Source organism: Cupressus sempervirens, chromosome 8 (genome assembly GCF_028749045.1).
Source record: "Cupressus sempervirens isolate cs-2001-9-10 chromosome 8, ASM2874904v1, whole genome shotgun sequence".
NCBI lineage: Eukaryota > Viridiplantae > Streptophyta > Pinopsida > Cupressales > Cupressaceae > Cupressus > Cupressus sempervirens.
In genome coordinates, this window is record NC_143125.1 from 5829147 (window position 1) to 5847976 (window position 18830).

Genomic DNA, 18830 nt, shown 5'->3' on the forward strand with positions numbered 1-18830 from the left:
CAATGATGTGACTTATACACTTGCACCTCCTTCTCAGATTCCATCCATTGCACAAGATTACTCTTCAACAATGCCTATCATTATAGCTCTAGTCATTGAGCCACCTACTGTAGTTGTTGTGGATATATCAAATGAAACACATCTCCTCATAGATGACAGCTTCAACACACCTATTAGCCCACCTCTACTGGAGATTCCATTTCAAGATTCTCATGCATTCTCCTTTGAGCATCAGCTAGGACTTCCGGCTTCACCTTACATTCAGGAGTTTCACCCTCCTTGTCCACTGCTTCTATTGGAGCCACATTGGTATGTTCATCGACACATGAGTTCTACCATTCTGGGGGCTATAGAGTTTCAAGCTTCTATCATGGGGGGTTTCATTGTACTTATGATCTTGAGAGAGTCTCTTGAGATATTGCATTTGTGCATACTTTTCTATCATTTTTTTAAATAGGATTTTTTTACATTGGGTTTTCTTTATTTCTTTGTTTCATAGAGATTTGGTTGTGATTGGGTACCTCATTAGGTCTTATTGTCAGGACCCAAGTTTTGCTTTCAGCATTATAGTTTCTTTTTTTTTTTCTTGTATTGTTTGTATCTGCATTGTTGCTCATCTTAAGTGGGGGTGTTAGAGTAAAAAGTCAATTTCATTTCATTTATTAAATTACTTTTACTCCCTTCTTAAGATTTCCCTTTATGCACTTGCATTTCTATTTAATAATTAATTAGTAATTATTAAATGTCATTTACCTCTTAAGGTTTCCCTTTTAAGTTTTCTTATCTCCTCCTATAAGGATTGATCTTTGGTAAATATCTCTCATCTTTTCAGTCTGATAATATAATTTTCCATATTCTTATAGCAAAGCCCTTGCCTCTTCTTTGTGATAGGTTCTTGCATACAGGTGTTCTTCCAGTTTTGTGTATTTGTACCACTCAAATCCTTTAGAAATTACAAAGCTTCTAAACCTTACCTAAAAAACATGAAGCAATTTGAAAAGAAATGAAATGAAATTTTCACCAAAAAATTTAAGCTTTGAACAATTTTTTTTACCTTTTCCTCCAAAAAAATCTAAAATGAAAATCTTATCTACTTTATGTAAAATTTTCATTAGGTTTTAAAACAAAACTCATCCTTCAAAAAGAAAAAAATGTATTTTAATTGTCTTATTATTAAGTTAAGTCCCTTAACTCGACTTCTGAACCTGGAATTAATTATAAATTATTATTAATTGTTCCACATTCAAAAGGCATAATTATAACATAATTTAGAATTAATATTTTTAGCACAATATTTTGGAAGAATTACAATTAATAATTTTAACCAAATAATAATATGCAACTTGACTTTTAAAATCAATTCATCTACTTTGTGCAACTTAAATTTGAGTTTTTTATTTAATAATTAAATATCTCTTTTGATTCCACAAATAGACCTTTAATTAAGTCTTTTTTATTAAATAAAGGTATTTATTGATTCATCACACTGAAATGTTCTAATATTTAATACTTCACTATTCAAAAGATTTAGATATTCCTAAGTCAATTAATCTTAATAAGTTCATTTCACCAAGTAAAAGTATGAGAAAACTCATATGACTAAACCACATGAAAACAACTTAAAAAGACTATTATGCTCAAACTTAAGTTCAAAAACTCATGTCACCTTGATGAATTCAAATATGTTGTCAATTAGATGTTTGTCGATGTTTTAGGACAATGATGACTTAGGATGATATTTGATTTTGTATGTTATCTCCTCTCTTACCATTGAGATATTTTGATAAGACACTCACCCTGACTGTTCAGGGAAGTCGATGTTTGGCACTTGCAAACTTGCATAAAAGAAATGTGCGCATGCACACACAAACAACAAACAATGATAGAAAGTGGTACATCTTGTAGATCATGACTCGTAAGTGACTATGACTCCTTGCCTCAACCACATCATGGATGTTAAGAAAAATATAAGAGACACACACACACCATACATATGCAAGTATGAGGTAAGTAATCCATAAACATAAATATAATCATCACACACACACACATGAAAATAACCCACAAACACATGAAAAGCGGTTCAAAAGATGCTAACATCATACTAAAAAGTAAACTATCAAAGGGGTATTACAAATAATCTCTCAGAAAATCAGCATGCAAGAATGCAAAATTATGGGATTGGAAAACTTAAAAAAATATGTTTTGGTTTGTTTGTTATCTCAGTGATCCTTTATAAATGTGAGATTTGGGGCAGCAACTTTTTAAATTAGAAATGGAGGCAAGTAGGGAATCTAGAAACATTTAATCATCAACGCCCTCAATATTAAAACCAATGTCCCCTATGATATCTTATTGGCAAAAACATGCATATTTCCTTTAAAGGCTTTGATAATAATTTGGTTGGTAAGCTATCTAAAGAATACTCCAGGTATGGGAAAATATTGTTGGCTTAAATTGATCATGGAGGAAAGACAAGACAAAAGAAAGAATAAGTCGATGAAGCAAAACATCAAATGGATAAAAAATGGTTTGTCAATATGCATGAATGTTTGGATAACAATGGAGAAATAAAAGTGTTTGAGGGAGAATTTCAAAAGTATCATAAATGGTGGAAACAAAATGGGCACAAAAAAAACTACTATATCATAAAATTAAAGTCCACAAGAGATTATGAGGAGAAAACATACATAGGAACAAATAGTAAATGGTGAGCAAAAATCTTTATTGCACAACTTATGACAAGTTCACATCATTTGAGGTGTAAAAGGTTGATCTAAGGAAGAATGGGAAGAAAAAAATATCTTACAACATGGATGTGGTAGAGACAATGCCCAACATATAATGACTTTTGCTTCAACTTTGAGAATATTTTTGAAGCGGACAATTTAAATATGACTCAACAAGATAACAAATGTTAAAAAAAAACAAAAAGATTGAAGTAGCAAATATGTTCTCCCTCAATGAAAGGAAGCCTTTTATAAAATTTGTTCACACTCAAGCTGGCTAATATATATTACTCACCAAAAACTACATTCTTACTTGTTTTCTCATCAATGTTTAAATACATTTAAAAAATTTAATTTTAATTTTTTGTTAGCATACATATTAATTAAAATTTTATTTTAAAAAATAATAAAATAATAAACATCAATATTTCAAATTTCATGCCAAACGATATTAAAATCATCACATTCATTCGAAGGGAAGGCCAAAGAGCTCCTAAGCAGTTATAGTCCAAACATAAATTTTTATCAAATAAATTAATGTGTGTTGATAAACGATACATTTACACAGCAATGAAATTTATGGCCTCCTTTTGCTTCAATTAAAGCGACTGAATAAGAAATGCTTCTTACGTAAACCTGATCATTCATGGCAATGACAGCATCTCGCACATTTCAGCCACGCTGGTAGGGGAGAGGACCCACTAGTTGTGCACCCCAACTTCGCCCTTCTAAAAATCTTATGTGGAAATTTCAAATCACTCTCATTTTTTCATAGTAGCTTACTTGGCAAGTCCCCTGCTTATAACTAAGGTTTTAGAGCCACATCATCAAATATGATGCCACATCAGCATACTTTTTGTCAAAGTGTCCAAAACAACCCAAAAAAAAAGTGAGACCAATCATAGTGCATTGGAGACCCCCATACTTGTGTAGCTGATGTGGCATCACACTATTGGTTGTTTTTTGGGAAAAAGGGACACTTTTCATTTACTTATGGGTAATCATCATTAGAAAGAACAACTTTAAAGTCACATCTGTTGGTACAATCTTGTCAAAACTGTTGGATATTCAATCAACAAGTGTAGGTATTAAATTAACAACTACTGTCACAACCATTGGAACGTGCTCAAGTACTGGGTCCTCTCCCCTGGTTGGAACTTTTTATTGCATTCATGATGTTTCAAAGTCTGTTTATTCTGTTAGCAGTGCAGTAAAAGGCTAATATTTATGGCTGTCTAGGTTTCTTTGGTTTCTTCAAAAAGTTTATAGGATGTTAGATTCATTCTGTTGGATATAGGATTCAGTTTATGGTCATGGATGTGAAGAGTTAAGACTGCTTTTGAGCTTTGTGAAGGAACGACGTCAGTAATTTACAATGGAATTATAATATCACAGCGGGTCGTTATACTGTCACTCTTTATCATATCAGTTTAGAACATTTTTCTTATATTCAAGCCTTAAGGGCCCGTTTGGTGAGCGGAATAGGAATACGTATTCCAAAAATTGTGAATTCCTTGTTTGGATGCACCAAAACGGGATTGGAATACGAAGCAAAAATGGAATACGTATTCCATTTTTGGCCCAAAAATGGGGTTTTGCAATTCCACCAAAATAGGTGGTATTGGAATACGTATTCCTATTTCATTTTTATTTATTTTAGAAAACATAAATTTTCAGGTCCGCGAATTCCCATCAAATATTCGCTGAACCAAACAGAGAACAGGAATACGTTCTATTCTAGAATACGTATTCCTATTCCGCTCACCAAATGGGCCCTAAACGGTTGAGTTCGTGTGAGAAATACGGTTCCCACTCAAACCCACATGAGAAAAATGTAGCCCACTTGGACGCATGTCAAAATTATTGTCTTTTCTCTATTACCTTATTACCTTATCATAATTTAGGGCTATAAACATGTCAGTGAGGTTAAATCCTCGTGAAGATAATCGTATTTTGCCAATTTGCTAGTCGATTTTCATTGCTGGCATGGTTAAAGAGAGATTGTTTAAAGAGATTAGTATGAAAACCGTGCTTTTCAAAAGTTCCCTTTCAAAAATATCGATGGAAGCATCTAAAGCAACAATAGAAGCTTTGATCGAGGCAAACAAGCAATACCTGATTGAGATTAACTCAGGTTTAAGAAGGCTTCCTGCAAGAACAAAATTCGCAAAGTCAAAGCCGCAAAGCTCCATTTCTATATTTTCATGCGTGGGAGAAGTTTCCACATGGGCAATTCCTACGCAGTTAAATAAAAAAAGTCCGAATGAGATTTACCCTAGTTTCAGGGGAGTCCACACAAGTGCAATTTCTACAAATTTAAATCCACGAGGGCCATCTGAGATGCAGTCAGGTTTAGGGGAAGTTCGAACAAGGATGATTTCTGCAAAGTTGAACCAAGAACGATCAACTGAGATTAACTGCATTCCCCTTTATAGAAACTGCATATTTGCAAGTAAGAAATCCTTTATCCGGATGGTTCCACCGGCATCATGTATGATCCAGCAGACAAGGGCTATTTCAACAGTGCCCCAAAAGGCATTTGCGATGGCATCAAACTTACCTCCAGAGTATCAAATGCCTATGGGGTGCAGCGCTGGGGGAAAAGGATAAGCTTGCTTCACAATCAATGATTTTTTATTGCTTGAGAAGTTTGGGGATTGTGCCTGACGAGCTGGAAGAGGTGGAGCTTCCATCAACAGTTGATATTATGAAAGAAAGGGTGGAATTTCTACAGGGAATGGGGCTCAGTATTAAGGATATCAACGAATATCCTCTCATGCTTGGATGTAGCGTGAGGAAGAACTTGATGCCTGTCCTGGATTTTCTGTATACATTTGGTATTGAGAAACAGGATCTTCCAGTTTTGCTTAGAAGATACCCTCGATTGTTGCACGCTAGTGTTGTTGTAGAGCTGGTTCCCATTGTTAGTATTTAAGAGGACTTGACATTGAGAAGACTGACATTCCTATTGCGTTGAGGAAGTATCCTGAGGTTTTGGGATTCAAACTTGAGGGTACAATGAGTACTTCTGTGGCTTACTTAGTCAATATTGGAGTAAATACAAGGGATATTGGGCCTATGCTGACAGAATATCCTCAGATATCGGGCATGCGAGTTGGGACAATAATCAAACCATTTGTTGATTATCTTATGAGTCTGGGGTTCCCTAAACAAATCATAACTAGAATGATTGAGAAAAGACCAAATATTCTTGGATATGATTTGGAGGAAACAATAAAACCAAATGTAGAGCACCTCCTTAGCGTTGGTGTAAGGCATGAGGCTCTTGCTTCCGTAATTGCACAGTATCCACACATTTTGGGACTTACTCTGAAGCCAAAATTGGACTTGCTACTGCGATTTTTCAAGTCTAATGCCAAGGTTGGTCCCGAAGATTTTGGTAGATTGTCAGAGAAAATGCCACAGATTGTTAGTCTTTGTCCAGCCGAACTTGTAAGGCCTCTACTTTTTTTAAAGGGACGAGGTTTTGCGGTTGAAAATGTAACAAAAATGGTTGTTGCTTGTCCTCAGTTACTTGCCCTTGATGTGGAATCCATGAAACTCAGTTTCTATTATTATAAGACCGAAATTAAGAGGTGTTTGCAGGAGCTTGTAGAGTTTCCAGAATACTTTACTTACAGCTTGGAATGGAGAATCAAACCTCGTTTTCGAACAATATTAAGCAAGGGCATAAAATGTAGCCTGGCATGGTTTCTTAACTGTAGTGATAAAATTTTTGAAGAAAGGATGGAGGATTTGCATATTGAAATTGATGAAAGAGGACCATCTTTCAGTATTTGCAGTTACCTGGGGATCGAAACGATTCTGCAGGAGAATTTGAAGATAGTGAGGATGAAATGTCTTACATAAGTACAGGCTCTTTCAATAAAAAATAACCTGCTTTTTGTCAAGATCCAACTTCCTGTTTTGCATGTAACTCTATGAGATGTTTTGAATTTTAAGATAAGATGGCTGCAGATTGTTCTTATGTTGTTGAAGAACATCTTTAAAAGGCTTTTATAATGTCTCCCTGAATTTTGTCTTCTAAAAACACTCATGATCAGGTTTCAAGTGATAAGACAGTTCTGAGAATTCACGTGAATGGCCTTATTCTTCAGTACTTAAAAATTAAATCTATAAATTGCGATATTAATTAATTATTGCTAGTCATCTGTAAAGTTTAGCTTTGGATGCTAGAGTCTGTGGCAGAGCCTTGGAGCAAAACTTAAAAAGGTTTAGGGAAGATTAAAGGCTGCGGAAAGGGTTCTGACTCTTCCGAGTCTGTGGATCTCTTTTCAGATTACAGCAGGACAGCAGGACAAGCATCTAGCATACAATTACAAACATATAAACAAGTGAAGCTCAACCCCGTGCAAGTTGATCAATAATGCCAGGTACAACTGAAAACAAAGACTTGCATCAAGTGTTTACCAAAAACATTCAAAGGTATGAGTTGCCAAATTGATAATCATAAGGCAACAATATCGGATATTTGTAATTTTTTAAGGTATGCATGAGTTACCGAAATGATAATCATGAGGTAGCTTAATAGGATATTTGTAATTTTATGGAGTAAATTTTTTAAGCTTAGCTTTCAAAAGTAAATGCTTATAACGGTGTAATAGATAGAATGTTATTGGTTGAACATTAATGTTCGCCAACTTTTTGAGCATAAGAGCTATTGAAATGCAGCCTATAATATCATTGCACATTCTACTATTTAATATTGGATGTAACAAGCCTCCACAAATTTATTGAAATTGTATTTACTCATACAGTCTTGTAACCATTTATATAATTTTTTCCCCAAACATAGTTGGCAGATCACTTGCAACTGACAAGGCTCACACCTAAGATAGCTGTCACTGCTAATGTTCCATTTTTAGGTTTCTTTACAACAAGGCTTCAAAAGACTGAAGTTAATGATGTTGTCTTCATAATGTACTATATAACCTCAAGATCTTAATATTTTATGCACGACATTATATTCTTCTATGATGTATACTGTTATTTTTGTGTTGCTTTCTTTTAGAACTAGAAGCTTTTGGGTCTTACATCCTCCGTTTTAATGATTTTGGAGTATTTGTCAATTCACATGTCCAGGTCATATGTAGTTATTATTAAAATTCTGAAGATATTGAAAAATTTAAACATTTTTTTAATTTAGTTGTCCAATGCTTTTATTGACCTGGGTTTCTACTTCAAGGTCGGAGCTTGGATTTATCCCAACCAGTAAGGGTAGTGTCATTCTGCCATTTGATGGCACCCAATTCAAGCAGTCTACAATAAAACAATTTGACAGAAGGCGACTACACAATTATATTGAGGATTTCAATGCGAGTTCAGGGCAATTAGGGACTAATGCAATCAGTTTTTTTTGGCTCCTCATGCTTAGAATGGGTTCAGTATGTTTGGAATGACATTAGTGAATCATCAATTGTGAATCATAGTTGCAAGTCTTTAACGAGCCTTCAGAATTTTTGCCAATTCTTGTTTTCTTAAGAGTTTGAATCTGTCACTGTCAGGTTACATTAACCCTAATTCTTGTGATGCAAATCCTATTTCTAGCCTTTGTTCTTTGAATGTCATGATGGATGTTGTATTTATTACAAAATTAGTCCAAATGCATTGACAATGGATATGGGCACCAATTTTATCATTGATCATGATTTAGATTATATATCAATATTGATTTTGAAGATGTTTAAAGTCTGGTTTTAGAGCCTAACAGTTGTAGCTTATGGAGACCATCATTCTTTAAATATTGTTCTCTATTATGTTGCTTCAAAATTTGAAATACTATGAACATGTGCATTAAAATATTTTAATATTGTTTAATGTAACTGATTGATACCAGCTTAGTTGTTCAAAACGTTGAGCATAAAACTTTTACAGTTATTTCCCAAATCATTTTTGGTAACACTGACTGTGGAGGGATCAAATCTTTAAGATCATTATGGTATTCTGTTTTTGTGATTATGCAGAATCTGAATGTTACATAGCTTTAAAATTGTCCAAACCTACTTGAAATTTCCGACTAGATTGAACCTTTAATCTTCATAAACGTACTGAACTTCACAAACATTGTTACCATGATCACTGTTTTGGAAAAAACAATTTAGGGGAGATAATTATGCATATGGGCTGGAATAATTTGTTGGACCATCAGAAAACTATTATGCAATATTTCAGTCACTATTCTCTCCATGCTATCATTGCCCATTGCGAATTTGTATGGTTTAAGGCTTACATAGCTACCCCTACAGGCATGTACACAAATTGGGATGATATCAGATGCTGTAACACTTTTACATTTCAATTGTTGTTTAGTGCACAGCATGCGGAAATGCTTCAAAAGCATATTTTTTAAGGCAGAAACAGATGGGCAAATAGCAATGTTGATTTCCTATTATGATCTCGGTTATGTGAATCTTGAAAGGACCAATGAACTGAGTTTTAACAAGCATTTTTCTGAAGTTCCAGGAAGAGGAAACATGGACGCAGTTTTAAGGGCGGCAAAAATATTGATGATTTTTGGGGACTGTAGGGAGATATTGAGGGTGCATTTATTTAAAAACTTAAAGAAAACTAAATCAATTAAAGTATTAAGTAAATCTTGTATATTAAAGCTGTAATGAAAAGTCTCTTCTGGCTTTTCCTGTTTTTATACTCCAAATAGAGAAGGTTGTTTGGTTCCAAAACAGGGAAACATTTATTTTGAGCCCACAGGTTCCCAGGACATCACCCATAATTTTGTGGTCACATATATTTTGTTAATTTTTGAACTATCTTATGCTTAGGTTGTCAAGCATATACGGTACTGTGCTTTGCGGGGTACACAGATGGACATGTTAGTCAAGTTTGATATCTATTGTCAGTTGATTCTTTGCTGATTTGCTTACTAGAATTATTTTTTCTTGTGGCACAACTACCAAAAACTGTTGTAAGTATTGTTGAAGGACACTGAATTATTTGAGGTGCTTTTCAGTTTTTAGCTTAGAAGGTGATATCTATACAATGAAATGCACAGGCAAATACCAGTATTGGTATTACAAAGTTTGTTATCTTCTGTTGATTTGTTGTTTGGGGAGGAGAGAGCAAAAATGATCTTGCACACTCAAAATGTGTAGAATCCAATCAATTAAAATGTGTAAAACTGCATAGATGGTTTTACAACAGAGCAGGCATGGAGTTAAGCATGGGCTACAGACTAGTGGCAAATGGAGAAACAAAGACGAGGTATCATGATCCTTACGGTTGACAGAGAGAAGAGCAGAGAACTAACCAAATGCTATTGCACCAAGAGAAGGTGTTAAATCGTTTGGTATGAACAAAATCTATTTTAAAAGGTTCCTCAAAGAGAATATTGGGAGCAATTGCTCCATCTTGAATGGTGTGATCGTCATAGGCCAAAGTAAATAAAATGTCCCATACAGGAGTGGTTTCTGAGCTAGATGGCACCTATGTGCCAGAGAGGAGTGATGATAAGGTGGGGCAGCAATAGAGGGTTTCCTATGAAGGTTTGTATAAGACTATCCTCCTTGGAAAGATGGTGGATGGTTTCCCACGAGGGGCTATAAAAGCCCATCCTCCTTGGAAAGTTGGCCGAGGGGGAAGATTGATGCTGTGCAAAATGTGTGTGAACAATGTTACCATTAAGTACTCAGCTGGGGGAGGGTGAGGAGGAGCTGGTCAGAGTCTTGAGGGTAGGCTGTGACTCATGGTGCAAGGTCTAGGGATTGAAAAGGTCTTTAAAGTAGTTGGAATCCAAGTGCCATCTTTTCTACAAGCAGTTGAATTTGAAATAATTGCTGAAATGAGACTGCACACTTTTTATCTAGTCTCCAAATCTTAATAGATGCTTTATACTTAAAATAGCTAAATTTGTGGACTTAACGGTTTCAATGGTATGGAGCCTCTCAAAAATGCTAAAGAAAAGCTATATAATCTGGCCCACGAGCAAAATATAAATATAGAGCATTCCACCAATTGAATGGTTCAAAATGAAGAAGACTGAAACACCATGAATCCACCTGTAGGAACTTTGAACACAAGGGCAAGTCTAACAGAAATGTTTGATTATCTTAAGTCTAATAAGCTAGACTTCTAAGATCTTCAAATTGTAGCCATTAGTCATTCTCCCATTTGAGGGCACTAATAAACCAAAGACAGTAGGCAGTGGGGTAATTTTGGTTCAATTTGTGCCTTTCAGGTAATTGGAAAATGTATCTAAAAGCTTAAGTGTGTAATTTGTGAAAGCCTTGTCATATTCGAAAAAAGTTTCCACCAAACAAGATGTAACTTAAGTCAAAGCTTGTGATGTATGACTTTAAATAATAAAGAATGAATTTATATTGACTCTATATTTTTTTATAAAGGGTCCTCTCAGCATGAAGCCAAATATTGTTATGTTTTCTACACAAGCAAAAAGTTTAATGTTCGGAATTTGTGCAAAAGGAAATGTACCATAACCAACAATTGGGGACATCATATAAATAAAAATCATGCCTAACACAATCTCTATCCCATTTGAGAAATGGTTGAACCATTCTAAGGCCTTCCAAATGCTCTTAGTGACAAAAGTGCCTCAAATCTTAACATGCATAATAGGAGAAAGAAGAGAATTTAACATGCGTAATAGGAGAAAGAAGAGAATGAAGACCCCAAACTCTTCCAATCCTTTTACCTAAAACTCCAAATTGATAAAAATGAAGCTTGAGAGCCATCAATGTTATACACCAACATGTCGAGCAAGCCATTACTTTATGTCTAAACATTGATTATTCCAAGCATAGCGCTCTTGTTATGGTCCAGTGTGATTATGTACGTTGGGGAAGTACATATTAGCTAGCCTATTTTGGTGATGAGGACACTTACGGATGAGATGGGTACATGCAAATTCTCTGGTGTAGGATTTCCTTTGATTCACATCTATTAAGGTGCAAGGTGGTGATTTTTCGATATCATAGGTGGAGTTGGGGAGTGTTTTTGGACACTTCGTCTTCTTTTAAAGGAAGGATTCTGGGGATGTGAGGAGTTGCATATTTGCGAGTGCATTTTTCCTAAAATGGGGTTTGTTGTTGTTCGTGTGTTGGTTCTCATTGAGGCCTAGGGCCAGTTGAGTAAGCTCGCTCTATTAGCAATGGAGACTTTTTGCATGGTCCTCGATTGGGATTTCATTAAATCGATAGACTATTTTAGATTTAATACAAACATCTCATCTAACTTTTTGGCTTCTTTTGTAGACGTAGGTGAGTTGAAGGTGAACACTTTCTTATGACTTGAGAGGTCCTCTCTTGTGGTTAGTTATCATGAGTTCTATTAGGTGGATTTAATCGTTTTGTGGTTCCTTTTGTTTTTTCAAAGTTTATTTGGCTATTCTTCTTAATCTTTTGTTCCTTTATTTTATTTGGGGTTGTTGGCATAATTGATGGTGTGATGACAAGTGATGTTAGTAATGTCATGGTACATATTTAACTAAATGATGATCAATTATTATGTTGTCATTGATGTCAACTATCAACCTAATGTTCCTAGTATGTTACCTAGCATAAACATGATGAGCAAAGTGTTGTGAGTTTCAATAGTTGTGATATTTAAGAGAGCATTGAGGATGTCTTTGAAGGTCTATGTTCTGACCACTACGATTGAATTGAAGAAAGGGATGATCGAGTAAATTGACATTGCAATTACTAGAACAATTATTGATAAGTGATAAGATAAGATAAGATAATATTAATGTCGAACACGAGACCACAACACGGATCTATGGGACTAAGAGCTTACAACCAAGAAGATAGCACCAAACGGAACAACAAATGGTGTCGATAAAAGAGAAAGCACAAAACCTAAAATAGAAGATGAAGAAGAGAGCAAGAGTCATCCCAAACAAGATTAGGGTTTAGGGATCCTTCCTCAAAGGGAAGAAGGACAACAATGAATGAGAAGGATGGAGGCAACCAGGGGCTCTATTATGTCGCTAAGTGTTATGGGAGAAGTGTTGTTGGCTAAGAGGAACACTACGAGGTTTCACTAATTTGGAGTGACCGATGTCAAGGAAACTATATGGTCACTTCATACCCTTGGCAGGAGATGAAGGCAAGATGAAGGACGTGATAAGTTGTATCTGGGTCCTACCTATGGGAAAAGATAGCTGCAAAGTGTGGTCGCAAAGATGTATGGCTTCACAAAGATAGAGCACAAGGCAATGTTGATTTGTGTACCTGAAGAAGTCTAAGAGGGATCTGCACTCTCTAAACAACCAATAGAATCTCCCTCTGATCTCGTAGTATGTGGGGCATCTAAAAAGGAAATGGGTCCCAAATTTTGCCTCAACCATGGTACAAAGTCTACAAACATGATCCTCTATCAATATGGTGGTCAATATGAATCTTGAGTCGGTGAGAGCCCATCCTAAAGGAGCCAAGAGAGATACATAGGGCATGGGTCCATTGTCTATGTAAGTAGTTCGGGCACCAAATAATCTCGTCTTGAATATCCAAGAAGTGTTTGACATAGAATGTCATCTACGGGTGTAAACCCCTTGGAGGATCGACCTAGGTCTGGATAATATATTGTCTATAGATGTCAAGTCTGACATATCTATTCATCTCTTGTTGAGAGGGGACGAGGTGAGTCAAAGCATCCATTGAAAATTGGTAGGGAGGGAGATGGTTGATGTCTATCCCAACTGATCTCAGTAGGATAGTAGCTTTAGTGTACCAATAACGGGCCCTAGTGTACCAATAATATGCCAAGTGAGGGTGTCTGTGTTGGCCTTCAGCAGAGTTTGCAAAGCCTTGAAGGCAGTGGAGGAACCAGATCAGGTCAAAAATGGCCGCCAGCCTGAAAGGGTGGGGACCAAACTCAACCAAAATAACATTGTGGGGGTGGATCTTTGGCATTTGATAATCCGACAGAGGAGCAAAATTTGGATATGCTCAATCGAGGCCCAATCTAAGTCCAAAAGGGAAGGCCCCCATACCACTGAACTATAGAGAATTGTGGGTCTGGAATCTAGGAGGGATAACTTAGTCGAGGTGTCCAGGAAGTGATGTGTAAAGAATTGTCTCTCAAGCATGGCAAGGGAACCCAACACTTTGCAAATCCGAGGTTAAATGGTTGGTCACAAGTTGAAACGAGGCCTAGAAAACATAACCCCAAGATATGTGTAAGATAAAGCAATCTCAACTTCCTGACCCTGGAATTGGAAATGGAGATGTGAGGTCTTCAGACAGTTGAAGACCATAACATAGGTCTTCTCAAGGTTCACAACCAACTGTCTCAAGTCACAAAAAGATGCAAGTTTATCAAGGAGCCTTTGAAGCCTCTTAGAAGAAGAAGCTAAAAGAGCCACATCATCAGCAAAAATGAGGATGAAGATCAATACCTGGTGTAGATGGCAACCGTCACCCGAGGAAGAGGAAGAGTCACTAAGAAAGGTCTCGAGCTCGTCAATGTAGATTCCAAACAAGGTGGCTAAGAGTGGGCAACCATGCTTTACCCCAATGGTGCTCTAGATAGGATTGAAGAGGCTCTCGAGGGTCCTAAGTCTACTAACCACCTTCTCCTATAACCTCATGATCATTGTTAGTAAGATCTCAGAAATACCAATATCTCTAAGCCTCTGAAAAAGGGTCGCAAGGGGGATAGAGTCGGAAGCCTTACAAAAGTCCACGAAACAACAATAGACTTTCATCTTGCAGTGGGTGGGCCTCCTTGATAATAGCTCACAGTGTGAAAATATGGTCCATGGTCTGGTAGTCTTCTCAAAAACCTACTTGACCCTTGGCCTTGCACCCTCTCATGTCAAGCTCTCTAGATAAAATGGTATTCAAAGTTGTGGCATAGAGTTTGGCAAAGGTATGCCCGATCATGATGGTCCTATAGTTGTTGGAGTCTGAAACCAACCCAAACTTATGGATCAGGTGGATAGTGTGCATCGACCAAGAGTCTGGAAACCCAGGACAAACTACTCTATTAAAGACTGTAGCGAGGAAAGGACCCAGGATTGAGGTCCTAGCTTAAAGAGCTCAACTTCAAAACCTTCCTCATTAGCCACCCTACTGCATCTCATAAGTCTAATGGCCTCATAAATGTTGGAGGTGGAAAACAAGTGACAATGGGGAGGCAAGATGGGATGGGGAGCAAGCTAACCAAGGATGTCATAAAGCATGGAAACGTGGGAGGCAAGGAAGCGAATGTCAAGGGTTGACGGGGTTGGGAGCGACGAGGGAAAATGATGTGCCAAAACAACTTAGGACAATGAGTAAGTGTGTCACGAAGGGACCTACACAGTGAGGCAATGAATAATCGCTTCTTACAGCGAAGAAAGTGATAGTAAGAGAGTTGTAAGTTTGTGAAAGCAAGAGAATGAGTATCAAAGGTCTAGCGCAAGGAGCGTTGGAAAGTTTTAAATGTATCATCATACCATTGGTTCAAGGGACAAGCATTCCACCGTGCAGATCTGGGGGTGCAGGGAGAGGGCAGGTGGGGGATAGAGAGGAGAGAAGACTCCCATGTCGCAGAGGCAAGTAGGTGGAAGATGGTGGACACCTAGTTGTGATCAGTGAAGCTATCAAAGCAAAGCAATCTTTTCAAATGGACGATGAAAAGGGCTTGGTCACTCTCATAGAAGAAGAAGCGAGAAGGGGGTGGAGAAAAGCATGGAGGTAGTGAGAGATGGGAGGTGTATATGAGAAATGTTAGTATGCTAATAGAAACCAAATTTAAATAAAGCTTCTACAAACTAAACAACATTCATAAACTTCAAGATAGACTAAGATGAGCTCTCAATTAAGAATGTGAGCCATTAATGGGCTCTCTCAATAAGAAGCTCTCTTGTTGAGTAGCTTTGTCTAAATAGATAGGATGTATGCTCAAGCTTATGCTTCAAAAAGGGCTTCAAATGGAGTTGGAATTTGGGTGTGAGTATATGGTTTTGATGTAAAATGGCTTCTTAAAATGGTATTATGACTTTACTTCATGAATTGTGTTATTTTGCAAAGAGGAAGGGTCCAATTTATAGGCAAGAGGCTTGAGGGATTGAGGACTAAGATGCAAGGATGGGAAAAAGCTCATGGAGGGCTCAGATTGCATAAGAGGAGAGCACATGGATTGTGCTTCCTTACAGCCAATCAGAGAGTGACACATGTCACAGGGTGAGAGGATGGAGGAAAGGGGAAGGATGAGTCAACAAAGGAGGCTCAAGGGATAAAATCTTCATAAAGACCCTCATAATGGCTTGTAAGAGCAATAAAAGGGCTTGGAAGAGTCATTTATGGCCTAGTGGGCTTCATAAAGTTTTATGGTTGAGATATTTTGAGGGAGATGAGAGAAATTTCGACTTGGGCTTGATTAGGAGGGTTTTAAGCTTGCTTAGGATTGTGCAAATGATTAGAGGATGGATTAGGATGGTTTAGGATTAGCTTAAGGATAGGCAAGTGGATGGCATTTAATGAGGGTGGGTGAAGGAGGAGATATTTGTTAACTTTGGCTTGGGTTAGTAAGTCTTAACCCATGTTTAGGGAATGTGACAAGGTTAGGAGGGGATTAGGATTAGGTTTAAAGACATCTTCTAGAAGAGTCTAGACTTTGGATGAGGATAAAGACTTTCTAGAATAGTCTACAACTTCCTAGGATGAAGATAAATTAGATTTTTAGGAAATAAATAAAGTTTTATTTATTTCAAGGGTTTGGGTTGAGAAGATATTTATTAAAACTTTTTTAATAAACATGAGGATTAATATTTACTCTTAATTAAATATTTTGAGTTGGGATTAGGGGTAGGAAATGATGGGATTAGCCTTTAATCAAAATTAAAGAAGGATTAGAAGATTTTGGAAGAGGTTAGTGGTCTTAAGAAAATTGGCCAAGTTTTGGGCAAAAAATAAATTTTTTATTTATTTTGAGTTTTTTGGTCAATTTATTAATTAAATAATTAATAAATAAGGAAATAATGTTTAAATAAGATTTAAACATTTTTGGGAGGGATTCCTTAATTAAATATTTTTAATTAAGATAAAGGGATTTAATGGCATAAAAATAAATTAATTAAATAAATAATTAATTAATTAATTAATTAATAAATGATGATGTCATTAGGGTTTTTTCAGAAAATAAAAATACTTTATTTTCTAAAGGTTTTTTAGGTGTCTACATTTTGCCCCTCTTTGATGTGATGCCGCAAGTGGCATGTCATCAAAGATAAGAAAATAAGATGCCCAAGGCTAGAGCAGAAGAGGAGAGAATGGACTGCAAGATGCCCCCTCAAGAAGGCGGCGGGGAGAAAAAGCGAGGCTCAACGACTTCTTGAAAAGTACAAGAATCCGAGATGAGCAAGAAGACTCAGATTGGCAAAGAGAAGGGGTTGAATTAGCTCAAACTCTCACTATGGGAGAATGATAAAGGAGAATCAAATGCACAAGAGGAAGCAAGCTTAAGACTTTAGGGAAGGTGGAGGATGAAGGAGCGGAGCGCTATAAAAAAGAAACCATGATGGGGAGATGGATGAGGGGATTAAAAAGCTAATGCAACAGGATTTCAAAGAGTCAAATTGGTGGAAGATGGGTTTCGGAGATCCCTAGGACTAGGATTGTGGATCTCGAAAGATGAGGCTTGGTGGATTGATTTGGATTGGTGGATCCCTAAGACTAAGATTGTGGATCCCTAAAGCTAAAGGTGAGGAGTGATTCAAAGAGATACTGATGCATAAGATGGGGTAGGAGAGATGAATGCTGGATATGGATGGGGGCTAATGGAGATGAAGGAAAACCATTGAAGCTTTTTGAGCGAGGGGATACTTCAAAGAGAAGTACCACCATGTAGTTGAGCACTAGATTTGCTATAGGACTGTTGGTTAATTGCTAAGGTTACCAAGAACATCAAGGCCTTTTCACCAACTATCCACAGGACTGACGAACTGACTCAAAACAAACACGCAAGGATTGCCCCAGTATCACACATGAATCTCAGAGGAAGCAGTGTGGAAACGACACTGGGTAACCCACAAGCAGAAAAGAAAACAAGCAAAAGACTTGATCAAGACCTTATGCCCAGATTTCCCCATTCGTAGTATACCATGATATGGAAGATCGTGGCAACCTTGAGGAGGGAACAAAAGGATTGCTTGGAAAAGATATTTCAAGACCCAAAAGGGAAGATTCCAAATCGAAAGAAAGTGAAAATCCAAAAGAGAACTGTTTGCCTATGAGATGGGTAGGACAAGGTACTAACGTACCAAGATCAAACATGAGGAAAGCTATATCCTACAAGGAGCTATCGGAGAGCACCTAAGTTGGTGGATCTGGATGAGTGATGCGTCTGGCAAGCTAAACTAAGAAGGATAACACTTTGGTGACAAGAGATCTAGCTAAAGGATGCATTGGAATAGCTAACCAAGATGTGCGATGTGTGCAAGATGCTGATCAAGGAGGAACTGACACAAAAGCTAGATAGATAAAATGGTACTAAGCTAAAGAGGATGTACAAGCTGACGGACCAAGATATTTACAAGCTGAAGCTGACCAAGATAGTTATAAGCAGGCAAAAGCTCAGGATGATAGGATAGCGGGATGGTTCAATGTTGTGCAAGATGCGAAAGCTAAGGGTGGGGTGATAGTGAAAGATATGGATTTGGCAGGATGCATCCAATGATGATGAGAGATTTTGTGACCAAGGATAGCTAGAGGAGCAGGATGAGATGGCTGGATAGGATGGTAGATAGCTAGGATTATGATGGATATAAAGAGATGACATTGGGTTTGCATGAGGATAGCCTAGAGCTAGATACCAATGACAAGGGAGGATGGACAAGACAAGATCTCCAAGGAATATAGTGCCCCCAATCAGAAGATAACATGCGGAAGGAGGTCTTATGCTGGATGTGATAGGATTGAAGCTAGGATGGAAAAAGCTGAAGGGGCTAGGGAGATGGATGATAGCTAGGATGGTTGGCTGAAGCTACAGGAGATAAGTGGATGGTGTGAGATGGAAGATGGAGGGTGGAGGATAGGTGGATGGATTGGAAGATGGAGTTGGATGGCAAGATGTGACCAAAAGAATGAGGATGATAGGCTAAACTTGGGATGGATGGATTACGCA

The 18830-nt window shown here is 37.2% G+C and overlaps 1 pseudogene; it reads left to right on the plus strand.

The window, feature by feature from the left end:
* Window positions 1-4580: 4580 nt before the first annotated feature.
* Window positions 4581-6640, plus strand: LOC149541284 (transcription termination factor MTERF4, chloroplastic-like; annotated as a pseudogene).
* The last annotated feature ends 12190 nt before the right edge of the window (window positions 6641-18830 follow it).